Genomic DNA, 18,995 nt, shown 5'->3' on the forward strand with positions numbered 1-18,995 from the left:
GGGCCCTACAACGGTTAAATCCGGCCCTGCTATTTAGGGATTATTTATTTATAATAACATCTTATTGATGTTTTTTTGACATTGTTTTTATTTTATAATTGTTTTTACTATCGGCATCCTTACTCAAACTTGCTCCCGCGAAATCCATTTCGCATAGAGCCCCACAATTGTTAAGTCCTATTAAGTGATTATTTATTTATAATCACGTCTTATTAATGTTTATTTCACATTTGTTTTTGGAATATTTTCATTAGAAAATGTATGCGTCTTTAAATATAGAGTTTTGAGAAACTATATATACAACAAAAATGTTACAAATATTAAGCCCAAAAAAATATTTCTTTTTTCATACATACATGTTAGTAATTTTCCGGAAAAAAACTTTCTCGAGAGAGAACTTTGTTCTCTACAAATCTACACATTTATGTAGCAATGAAACTTCCCAAAACTAAATTGAATTTATTAGTTGTTTTTTTCTACCCCACCCACCAACTAACCTGGAGATTGTATTGCTTATAAGTAGTAAGACTGAACGTCCAAGAAAGCGTTCTGGAAAATTATTGTTTAAAAACACTAAAGATGGAGACGGTATGATTCAATAAATAAGGATTGACATCTTTTTAAATAGCCCTTGGATTGTTTGAAATAAAACTTGAGCTAGTTTTGTGCGAGCTATGAGTTTCTAATGGTTCAAGGTAGTTACGATGAGACCTTTGTTTTGGCATTTTCTTTGATTAAAACAAATTACCGTTTTGCGAGAAACTTCAATAACAGCAGAAATAACAGTTTTGGTCGAGATATGAAAAAGTGTTTGCTAATAGCATCCATCTTTAAAATGCCGCCAGAATCTATAAAGGCTTTTTTTGCACAAATATTGTGCCAGACCATTGGCCATGTCACTACAGAAACGGGCATCGCTTTTTATATCTCATTCAAAACTGTAACACCCAACGTGGAATGGCTGTATTGGCATTTGGGCACATTGGTAGGCCTACCTAATACAATGCTCGGTCGTAGCCGAATGGACCACATGCTCTGATAGTAAGGCCCGTTTTACATAGTTAAATTTTTAAATTAACATTCTTGCAAAAAAATGGCCCACGGTTGATAATGATTGGCCCTACACTTTAATGTAGGCTACAAATTAACAATGGAGACAATACTATAGCAAAGTGAGATGACTTTATTTATTAGATTCCCGCTATATCTTCATGAGGCTTATGTGGCTCCAAGCGCCATGCCCTGGAAAACCGCTTCAGCTGGCGGACTAAACCATGTGAGGGGGTGGTGATAACAGGACACCACTGGGCGAACGGTCTTCTAGGCTAAGGTCACTGGCCAGGGCGGAAGAGTCTCAGGATGGACTACAACGGCCACATGTTCAGGTCCGAGGCGAACCACCTAATTGGAGGTACTCGGTGCTACGCCGCTCATTTGCCTCAGGCCACTGCAAGCTATGCAACCGCAGTGGGCCCCGAACTTACATAGGCCCCACGAAATTCCAGGTGTAAATTATTAATTTGTATTATTTTATAACTTATAACAGATTTTTCGCGGCCTCCTGAATTACAGGAGCTCCTGGAAATCTCTTGAAAATGCAAAATATATGATAAAGTCCTGAAAATCTCCGGAAATTATTAAAACCATTTGAAAACTCGTACAAATCTTTTGAAACATATAGACAAACATTGTGTTTTTGGGCTGTCATTCAATATGGAAAACGCCATTCCTACGCTAGATAAAAAAAAAATACGGCATTATACAATACCCGTAATTTTAAAATCTGGTGAAATTAGCTTCTCGCGCCTCAAACTAATAACGAATTACTTGAGGTCAACAATTCTCGAAAAAGGATTGAAACATTTGGCAAATCTTGCTACTGACCGTGATCAATGTAGGAAACAGAATTGAATTCGCTACACGAAAGACTAGTAAAGTTATTTTTTTCGTAGTAACGAATGAATAAAATGTTTTATTTTCTAATACAAACTCTTGATTTTCACTTATTATCCGCATCCCTACCCAAACTTGGCCACGCAAAATCCGTTTCGCATAGGGCCCCACAATGGTTTATTTCGGCCCTTCTATTTAGTGATTTTTTTTATTATACCGTTTTATTAATGTTTATTTGACATTTTTTTATTTTATATTTTTTTTTTTACTATCGGCATCTCTACCTAACCTTGGCCCCGCGAAATTCGTTTCGCGTAGGGCCCAAAAATGGTTAAGTCCGACCCTGCTATTAAGTGATTATTTACTTATAAATACGTCTTATCTCTACCCAAACTTGGCCCTGCGAAATCTATTTCGCATAGGGCCCTACAACGGTTAAATCCGGCCCTGCTATTTAGGGATTATTTATTTATAATAACATCTTATTGATGTTTTTTTGACATTGTTTTTATTTTATAATTGTTTTTACTATCGGCATCCTTACTCAAACTTGCTCCCGCGAAATCCATTTCGCATAGAGCCCCACAATTGTTAAGTCCTATTAAGTGATTATTTATTTATAATCACGTCTTATTAATGTTTATTTCACATTTGTTTTTGGAATATTTTCATTAGAAAATGTATGCGTCTTTAAATATAGAGTTTTGAGAAACTATATATACAACAAAAATGTTACAAATATTAAGCCCAAAAAAATATTTCTTTTTTCATACATACATGTTAGTAATTTTCCGGAAAAAAACTTTCTCGAGAGAGAACTTTGTTCTCTACAAATCTACACATTTATGTAGCAATGAAACTTCCCAAAACTAAATTGAATTTATTAGTTGTTTTTTTCTACCCCACCCACCAACTAACCTGGAGATTGTATTGCTAATAAGTAGTAAGACTGAACGTCCAAGAAAGCGTTCTGGAAAATTATTGTTTAAAAACACTAAAGATGGAGACGGTATGATTCAATAAATAAGGATTGACATCTTTTTAAATAGCCCTTGGATTGTTTGAAATAAAACTTGAGCTAGTTTTGTGCGAGCTATGAGTTTCTAATGGTTCAAGGTAGTTACGATGAGACCTTTGTTTTGGCATTTTCTTTGATTAAAACAAATTACCGTTTTGCGAGAAACTTCAATAACAGCAGAAATAACAGTTTTGGTCGAGATATGAAAAAGTGTTTGCTAATAGCATCCATCTTTCAAATGCCGCCAGAATCTATAAAGGCTTTTTTGCACAAATATTGTGCCAGACCATTGGCCATGTCACTACAGAAACGGGCATCGCTTTTTATATCTCATTCAAACTGTAACACCCAACGTGGAATGGCTGTATTGGCATTTGGGCACATTGGTAGACCTACCTAATACAATGCTCGGTCGTAGCCGAATGGACCACATGCTCTGATAGTAAGGCCCGTTTTACATAGTTAAATTTTTAAATTAACATTCTTGCATAAAAATGGCCCACGATTGGTAATGATTGGCCCTTCACTTTAATGTAGGCTACAAATTAACAATGGAGACAATACTTTAGCAAAGTGAGATGACTTTATTTATTAGATTCCCGCTATATCTTCATGAGCCTTATGTGGCTCCAAGCGCCATGCCCTGGAAAACCGCTTCAGCTGGCGGACTAAACCATGTGAGGGGGTGGTGATAACAGGACATCACTTGGCGAACGGTCTTCTAGACTAAGGTCACCGGCCAGGGCGGAAGAGTCTCAGGATGGACTACAACGGCCACATGTTCAGGTCCAAGGCGAACCACCTAATTGGAGGTACTCGGTGCTACGCCGCTCATTTGCCTCAGGCCACTGCAAGCTACGCAACCGCAGTGGGCCCCGAACTTACATAGGCCCCACGCAATTCCAGGTGTAAATTATTAATTTGTATTATTTTATAACTTATAACAGATTTTTCGCGGCCTCCTGAATTACAGGAGCTCCTGGAAATCTCTTGAAAATGCAAAATATATGATAAAGTCCTGAAAATCTCCGGAAATTATTAAAACCATTTGAAAACTCGTACAAATCTTTTGAAACATATAGACAAACATTGTGTTTTTGGGCTGTCATTCAATATGGAAAACGCCATTCCTACGCTAGATAAAAAAAATACGGCATTATACTATACCCGTAATTTTAAAATCTGGTGAAATTAGCTTCTCGCGCCTCAAACTAATAAAGAATTACTTGAGGTCAACAATTCTCGAAAAAGGATTGAAACATTTGGCAAATCTTGCTTCTGACCGTTATCAATATATACAGTTTGCGGAATCTTTTAAACTCGAGTATAAAAATATCTCTTGAAATACAGCATTAGAAAAATGGGAACACCTCAAGTCCACCATACAAAAGACTTTCCTAGAAATCTTTGGAAGAAAAATTACAAAACAAAATGATTGGATGGACTCTAAAGCAGCTATTTTAGCACCTGTCATCAGAGCAAAGAGAGATGCACTCGCTACTTACAGACTTACAAGGCAAAACCTACCCAACACAACCTGTTAAATCTTAAAGAAGCTAGAGCCAATGCACAGAGGACACAAGGATCTGTGCCAATGAATACTGGGTAGAGCTCAGTGAGAATATTCAGCTCGCAGCCCAAGTGGGCAACATAAGAGGGATGTACGAAGGAATCAAAAATGCTCTCGGACCCTCCCAAAACAAGACCACACCTCTTAAATCAACCACTGGGGAAATTATCACACACAAGTGCCAACAAATGCACAGATCGGTTGAACATTTGCTCTAAGCTCTACGCTAGAAATATGCTATTCGCGGATGACGCAGCGGTAGTGGCACACACGCAAGAGGAACTCAAGTCACTAATGTTCCGCTTCTCTCAGGCCTGTAAAGAATATGGCTTGATTATTAGCACGAAGAAAACAAACGTTATGGGACCACATGCTACAGCACCACCCTCCATCCTCATAGACGATAACAAGCTGGATGCCGTAAACGAATTCTGCTATCTGGGATCCACAATTACAGATGACCTGTCTCTAGAAGAGGAGATGAAAAAACGCATAGGGAAGGCTGCCTCGACCTTCGCTAGACTCAGGCCAAGAGTTTGGAAAAACCATAAGCTAACTACGGTGACCAAAATGGAAGTCTACAGGCATGCGTTATGAGTACACTGCTGTATGGCAGTGAATCATGGACCACCTACGCAAAGCAAGAGAGAAAACTGAACTCATTCCATTTAAGATGCCTCCGTAGGATCTTGAATGTCACATGGAAAGAAAAAGTGTGCAATACTGAGATCCATGCGCGATCATGTATTCCCAGGATCTTTATAGCCCTCAGACAACGCCGTTTGCGCTGGCTTGGACATGTTCGCCGGATGGAGGACAAGCGCATCCCGAAAGTCATTATCTATAAACAACTCGCGTCTGGTACAAGAAAAACTGGTCGCCCCCACCTCCGTTACATAGTTGTAATAAAACCTGACCTCAAATCAGTAAACATCAATACTGACAATTGGGAAGACATAGCTCTAGACCACAACAGATGGAGAGAGACAGTGACCAAGAAAGCTATGGACAGTGAAAGTACATGGGTCTCAGCTCAGGAAAAAAAACGTACAACCCGAATAACGGCCAGCTCCTCTACCACCGAAGCAAAAGCCACCTTAACCTGCGCTATCTGTGGACGGGAGTGTCTCTCCAAAATAGGGCTCCACAGCCACATGAGGAAGTGTGCTCTGAGATGAACCATAGTCGTTCTACGACTGAAGGAGGCCAATTAATAGAACATTGACTGTTACTTATGATATTGGGACTGTTAGAGCATTGACTGTTACTTATGATATTGGGACTGTTAGAGCATTGACTGTTACTTATGATATTGGGACTTGTGACAAGTCGGATTAAAGTATTTGGCCGTTTTGGGTGTCTAGGGGATTTTATAGTTTGAGAATCCTTACTTGCACATATAAACTACAAGCACAGCGTTAATTATAATGCAGGCAACAAATACTATATTTAGATGTAAAATTATGTACAGTTTATTATACAAAGGATAATTAAAAGGTAAAATGCTGTACAGATGCTAGAATGGGATCTAGCGTATTTACATTAGGAGACTATCATCATCAGATATTAGAACCAAGTGGTCTGAGTGTCATTAGGCTGGTTGCTTAGCTTTTGGTCCTGTGCTGCACTGGTGAGACGGGTGTGGCTAGTACTGATGCTGTCTGCTGGTTGGCTGGCGTAGTGGATCCAGGCTCCGGTTGCAGTCCAACTTGTATGGTTGCAGAGCTAAGCTGCGTCTACCAATCAGTTAAGCCAGTGACGAGTCTGTGGCTAGCGTTGTTACTTGGACTCTTGAAGGATGAGTAGGACTGATGTCTACAGATCTGGTGCCAGCAAATCTGTTATCAGCTAGAGGTTGCTAAGATTTCAGGTGGAAGTAGTCTATAGATAAAAGATAGCAAACGATATGATGTATACGTCGGTTTAGCCATAATGATGACACTGGGAGGTAGATGCCTTTCCGTGAAGGACATCTTCAGTCTTATGTAAAGAAACTATAAGCTAGTTTCTTAAATATCAAAGGGACCTAACAAATGAATAAAGTGTCCCATCAAGGGAGATAACAATAATAATGGGGACTCCCATAAAGGGAAATAACAAACAGTAGTAAGTGACATATGATAAGTAATACAGGTGACGTTCACCAATCACGGTGAGTAGCAAGTACATACATCTCTTAGATAAAGGAGATGACAGGGGAAGGAGAGATCAACGTCTGATACTCGCCCATGTTCCCACATAAGTAAACATAGAGCATAAGTAGATACATACTCAGTAATAAGACATGTTTACAGAAATGCTTTGATAACTCCCTGCCAAGGAATTAATCAATGATAATATATTAAAAGCTCGTGCCGAGCGCTAATATATCAGAGTTAAATTAATAATAGTTAAAGAGCTAAATACATCTGGTAAGAATTGTTAATAAACTCTAGTCCAGCTGGTTTGAACATTTAGCCACAAAAGTCATGATATAAAATATAAGTATACAGTAATCTACTTACATTATCCATGATAAGAATGCACAAATAGGTACACAAATAATGTAGTAATAAATGCACAAATATATATATATACTTTACTAAGTAAAATGGTTCTCAAGCACTCTACAAAGTTACATACCACCAATCCAAAGTGAAATAAGGGAATGAAAATAGTCTAGAGCTCAAGCAAGAGATAGATGTGCTCCCTGTGGGCTCTCCAGCGTGAATGAGATCGGACGATGAAGTTTGTCCATATACACGTGGATAGAAAAAAGGGGGGGGGGTGCGAGTGGCGGGAGATAAGTGCAAAGGTGGTCTAGACTATCTGGCGTCTTTGACAAAGAGATCCTCGCTTGACCGTGTCGGCGTTTCCGGGAGATAAACATTGCGCGAAGGCGCGAGTTGAAAGTCCAGGAAATCAGCCCAGGTGGTCAGGTGGATTATGAAGGGGAGATTATCAGAGCTCGGCACATCAAGGGAGATTATACCTTGATAAAGGCTAGTGCTAGACGAACAGCGTTGCCCGAGGCGTTGAGTTGAATGGGCACTTTGAAGTGACCAGCCGCTCCCGGAAGGGGGGGGGTCAACGGATGTTTGCCACGATAGATGGAGAGAGTGTACTCTTGTCAAGAGTCTAGTGTGACACGTGTCAAGGTGGGGATAGTCAAATGTGACATCGCTGCCATAGGGGTGGGGTTGGATTGGAGGGGTGGTGGCTGTGTTTTTAGCGCTTGATTGGCTAAATTAATAAAATTGATGATTAATAGCGAGTAAATAAATTAATTAAATAATTAGACCTGAGTGATACCACGAGTGAGCTAAAACGGTTCGTCACAGGACTGTTAGAGCATTGACTGTTACTTATGATATTGGGACTGTTAGAGCATTGACTGTTACTTATGATATTGGGACTGTTAGAGCATTGACTGTTACTTATGATATTGGGACTGTTAGAGCATTGACTGTTACTTATGATATTGGGACTGTTAGAGCATTGACTGTTACTTATGATATTGGGACTGTTAGAGCATTGACTGTTACTTATGATATTGGGACTGTTAGAGCATTGACTGTTACTTATGATATTGGGACTGTTAGAGCATTGACTGTTACTTATGATATTGGGACTGTTAGAGCATTGACTGTTACTTATGATATTGGGACTGTTAGAGCATTGACTGTTACTTATGATATTGGGACTGTTAGAGCATTGACTGTTACTTATGATATTGGGACTGTTAGAGCATTGACTGTTACAGGGTGGCATCGTCATATCTCAAACAATAATAACAAAGAAGCGAAAAGGCTTATTACAATATATTTTTATCTTCGGGTTTGTAGTGCTAAATATCAAAACCTGTTCTTTGACCCATGTGGAACCACAGGAGCAATCTGCGAAGTTCTATGAAAACCCAAACTTCTTTTACCAATTGCAGAATTAACTTTATAATTTATATTATTTTAAAAGTGCGCTGACTAAGTCTTAATTCTTTTTATATGACGACGTTAAAAAAACCCAACGTATAGCACATAATCCATTAAATCAGTGATGCTCAACCTAATTCTACCTGCGGGCCATTTTAGGTCTCGACACTCGCGTCGCGGCCATATGACCGAAAATGTTCAAAAACGAAATTAAATTGAGCTGAAACAATTTTATAAGAAACTTGTGGATCTAGTACTTACATTAATTAATGAGATAGTGGAATTTTTTTTTTTTTTTTGACTCGTTGGAAAGATGCTTCAATTCTCTAATTAAAATGTTACAACATTGTAGCTAGCTTTACCAACGACTCGTTTTCTTTTCTCTTTTATGTAAATATTTCCATCGATCCTTCAATCTCTAAGTCTAAACGTAGTTTAACAATATTATTATTATTCGCCATATTATGTTTATATTTGGCTTATAAAATCCGTTTTTTAGCGGCCCCAAGGGGAAAAAGCCGCTATTAGGTTTGTGCAAAGTGTCCGTCTGTCCGTCTGTCACACTCAGATCTCGAAAACTAGAAGAGATATGAAAAATATTATTTCATCATTAAATGCGGCTTCAAAAGTTTAGGTGCAACGGCTACGTTTGGTTTTCTAAAAGCAAACCGTTTAATTTATAAAATTAATTATGCAAGCGATTTTTTCATAAAATACACCAATTCTAAAACAATTACGTAAATGTAAGGGAGGCAATGTTACAATATGTTAACAAAGATGGAAAATTGTTGTGTATTTTCAGTATCACTAAGTCAAATATATTTTTAAAATGTACAGGAAATGTTTACAACAACTATAAATAATAGTTAAAGACGTTTTTTCTGGTCAACTAGCTGCTAAAATTAAAAGAAAACGTTTCTGTTTGTTTATAAAGGCTAATAATGCATTTTGCATGTAAATATCACGCACATTTTTTTTAATGGACTTTTTATGCAGCGATTTTCGTGCAGTAGCGTAACGTCGCTACATGACCAGGTGCTAAACCAATTCCTTAAACTTTTTAAAAAAATCAGATTTTATTTATTTTTTGTTTAGTGCCCCCATCCGAATAAAAGAAGATTATTTTTGTGCGTTTTGTCTGTTAGTCGGTCTGTCCGTCACGATAAGATTTACACTTTAATGTTCCTCCCGTAACATCTCAATAGTTTTAAGTATCTAAAAATTGATTGCTCCGGATTTTTTTGTGCAAAACTAATCAACCCCAACAAATGTTTGTTTGCTCTTCTAATTTATATTACATTCAATTTCCATGCTTAAACGTTGCAAAAACACATTATCAATAATATGTTGTTCCGTTTTTTATGTAAATAGCATATTAATGCTAAATCAAAATCTCTATTCTGACTTATATTTCATTAAGTGTAAAAATGTTCCGGATGTTGTTTTATAAAACATGAATTATGCCTAATGATTGTTTGAAATCGCATAATTTACTAATATTACACTTATATTATTTGACAATGCGTCACTATAATTTGGTTATCAATATCAAATTGTTCCGTATTTTCATCTTTAAACAAATTTTTAAAATATCGACAATAGGTTGTTCAGGGCTTTAAAAAAAAAAGTAATTATTTTCTAGAATTGATTACTGAAAATTACTTTTTAGACATTTAATTTTTTTGCTAAAACATAACATAGAAGTTTTGTAATCGATAAAGAAAGTTCCGGATTTTGTTTCTTACAAATCGTCGCCAGAAATTTCCGAATTTATTTAAAAATCTACTAACGACAAATAATTGTTTGAACTCCCTCTTCTAATTAATATACAAATAATCTTCTCATTTACGAAATAATGTTTTTACGGATTTTTATGAAAAATATTTTAACTCACTACTCTCTTACAGTACATTTAACTTTCTACCTAAAACATTAAAAAATCTAATTATCGTTAATATTATGTTCCGATTTTTAAGGAAAACAGAATCCAAACACCAAAGTAAGGTATGAAAATCTCTCCACATGGCTATAGTACATCTAATTTTTATACGAGACCATCCCAAAAATTTAATTAACGGTATTTCATTTATCTGAAATTCTCTTTTTCTTTTACTATTTATACAAACATCCGGAACAATCTATTATATAAACTTTCCAATTCTGTTCATACCTAAAAATTATTGTGATGTTTTGAAACGTAGAATAAAGGTTAATCAATTTTTAATAACTTTTAGTTGTTTTTTTTTTAATATCAAGATGACGTACAGACCGACTGACTGACAAAACGCAAAAACAATGCGGCTTTGATTCTTTTTTAAATAAATTCTATTAGAACTCAGTGCACCAATGTCTATGAACCCTCGTTAAATATCTCGTGTAAATAAAGACATTTTTTTATGGTACCGGTACTAGCCTATTGTGAGGTAATGGAATTTTTTTTCTTTGACGTCATATGAATGGACTCTTTAAATGTAATGTTAAAAGAACGCACTCGGTGCACCAATGTCTATTAACCCTCGAAAAATTGCTTGTATTAATGAAAACATATTTTAGTCTAACTAAGCCGTGTGACGTAGTGTTTTTTTTCCTTTGACGTCATATGGAATGAATTCTTTAAAAAAAATGCTAAAAGAACGCACTCGGTGCACCAATGTCTATGAACACTCGATAAATGGCTCGTAATGATGAAGGCGATTTTTAGTCTAGCTAGGCCGAGTGACGTAGTTTTTTTTTTCCTTTGACGTCATATGGAATGAATTCTTCGAATGAAATGAAAAAAGAACTCGGTATAGTAATGTTTATTAAGCCTCGTTATGTGACTTGCGTTTAAAAAAGGAATGATTTCTTGATTTAGATCTAATCTAGATTTTTTAAACTAGATCTAGATTTTTATTACAGTATATCTAGATCTGGATTTATATTCTAATTAAAATTATTTTAGAGTCTATATCTAGAATTTCTAGATCTAGTTTAGACTAAAATAGACTAGATTAAGATGTAGAATTTCAATTTCTAAACTTAAAGTGTAAAAAAAAAGTGTAGATTTTCATTTCCAAACGTTTTGATCAATATTGTAATGTTTTAATATACTAAAACTAATCTACTATTTTTATTTAATTTAAATTTAAATTTACGGCAAATGAATCTTTGAAACATTATTACTTTTGACCATCGGATGGCTGCCTGGTCGTGTGGTTTGCGCGCTGGACTGTCGTTCAGATTTATGGATGTTCCAGGGTTCAAACCCTGCCCGCTCCTATCCCCCGTCGTCCTGCGGGAGGTTTGGACTAGGAAGTAATTATCTTCAACTCTGAAGGAACATCCGAAACATGTAAAACATTTTATATCAAAATTAAATCACCTCTTAAATATTATTTGCGAATATGCAGATCCGACAGGGATCCGACTTCGACGGGGGCCGTCTCTGAGTTTGTGTAACACAAACTCTCTTTGTAATCTTGTATGTTATTGTTTTTTTTTAAACAGACAAATTTTCTTTATAAAACAAATACCTTGTCTTATTATGTTTCACAAACAAGTCAAGATCGTTCACTTTTCCTGGTAGAATAAGCACTTGTCCACTAGTTGTTTTTTCGGCTCTCCTTTTTCCCCTTCCGTAAACGTACAAATGTTAAATGTCACGGTACCAAGCCATCAGAGGCAAAATCAGGGCCCTAAGTTAGGTTTGATAACATTTTTCAACCTTTTAAAAAAAGTGGGGTGGGATATATTTTCTACACTCTGTGCTTACGTTTCGGCGGGCCGGATGAAACTACGTCGCGGGCCGGATTTGGCCCGCGGGCCGGATTTTGGGCATCACTGCATTAAATCATGGGGTATCCCTAAGTGACGGTGGTTATTTGTTGTAGTCAAATGACACGCCATTAACATCAAATGACCACTTGGTTTAAAAGAGACAAGAGTTATATTGTAGTCTACGATAGAGTAGATTAACTCCATTGTGAGCGAAAAGAATTCGTATAGAAACAACTAGCTTCTGTCAATTAATTTTGTTGAATAAAACACAAGTCAAGATATTATTAACACTCGCTACTTTCGGTTTCAGACCGTGTGGTCTATAAGGCAGATGATGTAAAGGTCATCTGTTTCTTTGGCCTACGGTTAACGAGGGTGTCATGTGGCCAGCACAACTTTTCCCTAACTAATATATATTCAACTGTTTTAACGATCACGTGAATCAGTGTCATTGTTACAATCGGCCCACTTTCTCTTTCTCTCTTTCTCTTTCTGGGACCCCATTTTACTTATTTTAACCTGTCTTGATTTGGAAACACAAGCTCCATTATGCGCCCCCGACACATACATACACTGATATGACTTATCTTCGGCTTCTCAGTTTAATCTATATTATATTTCGACCGTGACCTCCCTCAACCCTCTCTTTTTTTGGTTACTTTTTTTTTTTTTTTGCAATCTTTAATCTTAATGCGAGCAATGTACGGTATTAGACACCGAATACATTTCTTCATAACAGTTTCAGGCCAGAACCCCCACCACTTGTTTTTTTAAATTGTAATTTTAATTGCATTCTAAAGATCAACATAACATAACCCGTTGATCTGTTACATTGAAATTTTACGTCCGCTCTCTCTTCTCTCTCTCTCTTCTCTCTCTCTTTCCCTCTCTTTCGCTTTCTAGAAACCCCATTTTTGAATAGGAATGACCCGCATCCTAATGCGGCCCTGACACAAACACGCTCTCATATTTTGGACCCCTGTTTATTCTAGTAGCACTTTTGCTTATGCGCTTCAAACTTCCCCCCCCCACCCCCCAACAATGATCTATCAATTTTTTTCGGCTTCTCGAGGGGAAGGGGTTTTAAACTCACAAATCTCTCGAGGGGGGTGAACTCGAAACGCTCTCGACAAAAAAAAGGACTGGGGGGGGGGTAATAAATTGAAGACCTTTCTTTACATTAGGTAAGCACTAAAGTAAACAATAAAGTAAACAATAAAGTAAGCCATAAAGTAAGCGACAAAGTAAGCGACAAAGTAAGCGACAAAGTAAGCGACAAAGTAAGCGACAAAGTAAGCAATAAGGTACGCAATGAAGTAAACAATAGAGTAAGCAATAGAATAAGCAATAAAGTAAGCACTAAAGTAGGCCATAAAGTAAGCCATAAAGTAAGCAATAGAGTAAGCAATAAAGTAAGCAATAAAGTAAGCAATAGAGTAAGCAATATTCTGTGAAGTATTCGAAAATTTCCAGTCAGCTGAACATCTTGCCGATTATTATGTTGACTCAACAAGAATGGCTTGGGACAATCCAATCACACCTCATAGCTCAATGGTATTGTCAAATATAGGAGAAAGAAACGCTTGAGATAATCCGACACATTCAGGTCACTCCATTGTAACACTCAATCTCATTTGTATAATCCTTCACCCAATTGACGTTTCAATGGTTCTTAAACCGCGTTAGTGACTACAGCGACACTGAGCTCAGTGTGAGGTGTAAGTCAAGGCAACAGCTTTAACCAGGCGCACTTAGGAAGCTAAACAGATACAGTAAGATAAGATAAGATAAGATAAGACAAGATAAGATAAGATAAGATAATTTTTATTGATCCAATCAAATGTAAATTCAGTTTGACTACAATTGACAACCTTAGCGTTGAGATAAACCTCATACATTGAGATAAAGGCAAAGTCGACATGTAGTTCATATGCTTGGAAATCAATGACTGTATGAAAAGATTTGTGACCAAGTTCTGTAGACAGCAATTTGATTTATTCATTTAAAAGTTTCTAGTCTTTATGTCAAAAAAAAAATGGAAGGCATATTTTATTTTTTATAGAGACCGAAAATAAATGAACTTATAAAGTTCGAGCCTTAAGATATTCCTTGCGTTGATGAGACATATCAGAACAAAAATTGGCTTTTTTTTAAGGGGATGGAAATTTTCTTCTTTCTCGGAGTTTTGTTTTCGTTAAACAAATCTTAATCTTGTCATTGACAAAGTCAAAGTCAGAGTGACATAGAACTAAAAGTCAACTGTATCGCCTATTATAAGGAAAAGGTCTAACTATGGCCCCAGACTTCTTTCTACAATTTAATCATAAAGTTTACTGAAGGCGAAGCTGACAGAAGAGATATTTTTTAATATTACAAATAACTTGTCACTAAACTGGCTTCTACTATTTTAATTACAAATATGGAAAATAAATTAAGACTTTTATTTTTGATGCCACATTTAGTTTTTAAAACTAGTTCACACATAATCTTTTTGATTATCTTCGGTTATTAGTGTAGCATTTTTGTTGTTTCCTTGTCTAGGCAGACCAAGCTGTTTACAAAACTTTCCAGCCACACTTGATGCTGCGCAGATGAAAAACAACGAAACAAACTATTCTACACTTTAAAAAAGTGCACAAAACTCCTGGTGAGTAGACTTTAGTGTTTTGTGACGAATAGACGTGGGAGGGTGTTTAAATAGCAATAGAAAACATATGCCCAAAAAAGCCATATTTGTGTGTGTGTGTGTGAGAGAGAGTTCATTAATGAACAAAGACTATGTAATGATTCAGTAAGAAATCCATAAATATTTTATTCTTTATATCTCATAATACTTCTCTTAAAAGACGCCTTAGCAAGGGGAGATAATCTTGTCACCAAAGCATTAAGTGGCTAAGACTCTAGTGATTACAGTTCAATTAAAAACTGATGCCAAACTAGAGACTCACTCGACCTTGAAAGTGGAGATCTGAAAGGAAAACAGTGAAAGCGATCTCACACATACACATACACACACACACACGGACAAACAGACACACACACACGCACAGATACACGTTTCTATCTTTGAGCACACTGCTTCTTTGTTAGGACAATATTATTGGCTATTTTCAGGATCAACTAAATCTTGTCAAGAATGTTGAAGTAAACTTCTAGGCTGGTAACTAAATACACAAGTATAGAGCTATCATGTGAACCCTATCACAATGAGTACAAGGGATCTTTGTACTAACTAGTTGCCCCCCCCCCCCCCTTTCGTTTTGAATCAGTTTGAATAAGACGTCAAGTGAAAGAACAATAAGAGTTTCCCTTAGAGTGCAATTATTTTGTGCTATAAGCGAAACAGCTTTCAAAATTATGAAGAAAAATATTTCTTTGATCTTTAAACTTTTTAAAAATATCAGTTTAACTAACAATATCCTCTGGAGTCTAGAACCAGAAGAAATTAAATAGTCTAAATCTATGAAAGAGACGTCTATGATAGAGAGAAGTACGATAAGTAGCAGTATGATAGAGAGAAGTATGATAGGGAGAAGTATGATATAGAGAAGTATGATAGAGAGAAGTATGATAGAGAGAAGTATGGTAGAGAGGAGTATGATAGAGAGAAGTATGATAGGAAGAAGTATGATAGAGAGAAGTATGATAGAGAGAAGTATGGTAGAGAGGAGTATGATAGAGAGAAGTATGATAGGAAGAAGTATGATAGAGAGAAGTATAATAGAGAGAAATATGATAGAGAGGAGTATGATAAAGAGAAGTATGATAGAGAGAAGTATGATAGAGAGAAGTATGATAGAGAGAAGTATGGTAGAGAGGAGAATGATAGAGAGAAGTATGATAGAGAGAAGTATGATAGAGAGAAGTATGATAAAGAGAAGTATGATAGAGAGAAGTATGATAGAGAGAAGTATGATAGAGAGAAGTATGATAGAGAGAAGTATGATAGAGAGAAATATGATAGAGAGAAGTATGGTAGAGAGGAGAATGATAGAGAGAAGTTTGATTGAGAGGTCTATGATAAAGAGTTGTAGAAAAATAAAAAGATTCAGAGCTAACAGTAAAGCCTCTGCACTAAAACATATGTTTTAATGTCTTGAACCAATATAAAATAATAGTAGATGTCCATCGACCCGCTTGACATTAGGCAGAGAAACATGTTTAGAAATGAAGTATCCCTCTAGCAACGTTACGAACAACTGACAAGGAAAACAATTTGAAACTCAAACTTCGAGTTCTGGACGTAGAATAAAACAGCAATACAGCCCAACCTGATATAAGAGTAACACAACAAGAGTAGAACTCATTCGTGGGTCAGGAATAATTGGTTGAAATGGAAAAACCGCTATTCGTTTTGTGTGGTCCGTCCGTCTGTCAGACTCAGATCTCAAAACTAACAAAAATACTTCGCAGTGACTGTCTTGTAAACAACCAATCGTTTTGTTAAAGACAAAAATGAGTCCGTTATTTTAATCCAAACACATCACTTCTAAAGCAATACATTAAATAAAAGGGCGATTATAGTGAAAAAAGAAATATTTTTCTAAGGCTTTTGTTGCTAACAAAATGTGAAATATTTTGGCAGTGCTGGTTTATAACACTGCCAAAAAGACTAATTGAGGACATTTCAAAATGCTTAAGTAATAGTAAGCAAATAGATGCTATTTTATTAGATTTTTCTAAGTCGTTTGACAAAGTTTATCACTATAGCTTGCTGAAAATATAAAAATATTTTTGCATTGCTGGTTCATTATATGAATGTATTCAGGATTTTCTGACTGGGGGAGAACAAACTGTTGTAATAATAAATGGCTCTAAATCAACACCAACAACAATCAACTACTAATTTACATAAAAGGTTTACCAAGTTACATTACAATATAATATAAATAACACAAGATGAAGACGTGTTTAAAAAGAGGATTCAATAAATAAATATATTTCCACAACAAGTTCACACGTGCATAACTACTTGACTGGTTTACATGCCACAGAGGCAGCTTTGGGCAAGTGTCATATCAGTTTATATTTCCACAACAAGTTCACACTTACATAACTACTTGACTCGTTTACATGCCACAGAGGCAGCCTTGGGCAAGTGTCATATCAGTTTATATTTCCACAACAAGTTCACACGTACATAACTACTTGACTGGTTTACATGCCACAGAGGCAGCCTTGGGCAAGTGTCATATTAGGGCCACATATGGTTGGCTGAGGTGACAAAAAATTATCTTTATCACAGCCCTTAACTCGCGGAGCCAGGAGCTGTTGCCCCACTCGCCACCCCATAAGACCACCTCTGCATGGTATTTACATGTTGACAAGAATCTATATTATAAAGTAGAATGTGAGGCGTATGTATGTTACTTATAGACATCAAAACCGCTTGACCAATCTTGATAAAACTAGGCAGAAATGTTCCTTGGGTGCTAACTTAGACCGTAGTGTATGTATTGTAGCCCTAAAACAAACTTAAGACCCTCAAAAAAAAAGTTGACCGACTCTATTAAAGCTATAGTATTTTATGAATCTAGGCTTTGTTTACAATCTTAACATGAGAAAAGATCGAAAGGATTTAGATCTAGATCTACTTTTAAGAAGTACTCTTTGCGCAGATAGTTTTTTTTTTTAATTTGACACATGAAAATACAACATATAGTCTATTGATTTCATTATTTAATAAAATTAACCTTCAAATTTGTGTTTCAAAAACATTTTTACATAAATTCGTTCTTTATATCTGCGAATTTAGATCTCTTGACGCATATTCTTTCATTAGACATTACCGAAAGGTTACACTTTCATTCATTCGCGTAATCTAATAGAAAAGGTCACGCATGCGCAGACCGAAATGTTACGAAACTCTTTTCCTAGCTCTAAAAAACTATTTCAGCTCTAAGGGGATAGAACTTCTCTTAGCAAAGATAGTTTTATAATTAAACACATGAACATACTAATTACAGTTCATTCATTTCCTATTTTAATCAAATTAACATTCATTTTTTTTCCTAAAGCATTTTAACATACATTCGTTCGTCATTAGTGCAACTCTATTCTTGATATCGCGTTCTTCTAAATATAGATCTATACACAAGCCAATGTTTTCATAAAAAAATAGGATTCATGTCAATTAGCTTTTTTTTTTAGCTCCATTCATAATATTTTTTCATTCCTGAATTCATGCATTCACTTTACTTATAACATTATTATTGTCTTTAATCGTTTCTAATGCACTATATCAGTGACTACATCAGTAATACACAAACTAAGGCCCGCAGGTCGCGGGTAATGTCCGGCTAGTACTTTATATTTCCATATGTACTTTGTATGTTCAAACCTATTGTACATTATCCCTTTCCATTTTATAAATGCATCTATTTATATCTACACATACAACGGTTTCAAAATAAACAAAAGTAAAAGCTGCAACCAGAGGATTATTCAATGTTTCAGCTGTGTATCACACTTATGTCAATGTAACATCATTTCCTTAAAACCTTATTTTTTAAGATTCAAAGGATTAACAACAAATCCTAAACTGTTTAAGATAATAAAAACATGTTTTGATTGGTTAGAAACGTAATGCTTAGTACACGAGACGTTGGGGACGTAAGGCAACATCTTTCATCCAAACTTGTACACATCTAGAACACACAGTGATGGTTCGTAAGTTCAAAGACTGGAATTGAAAGAAGGCTTTTTACAAATAACATTGTATGGCTCTAAAAAAGTTCTAGACTTTAAAAAAAAAAAGACTTCAGTCAAGAATGTCACGTGACATTTTCAAATATGATTCAAAACTGACATGATCTCACAATGAACATATACAAATTATAAATCGCTGATT

General features: G+C 35.9%; 1 protein-coding gene across 2 annotated transcripts in view; it reads right to left on the reverse strand.

The window, feature by feature from the left end:
- The window catches only part of LOC106069417 (apolipoprotein D-like), a 54,977-nt gene that overhangs the window by 35,402 nt on the left and 580 nt on the right, over positions 1-18,995 (reverse strand). The gene's annotated exons all lie outside the window — the stretch shown is intronic.

Source organism: Biomphalaria glabrata, chromosome 6 (genome assembly GCF_947242115.1).
Source record: "Biomphalaria glabrata chromosome 6, xgBioGlab47.1, whole genome shotgun sequence".
Classification (NCBI taxonomy): Eukaryota; Metazoa; Mollusca; class Gastropoda; family Planorbidae; genus Biomphalaria; species Biomphalaria glabrata.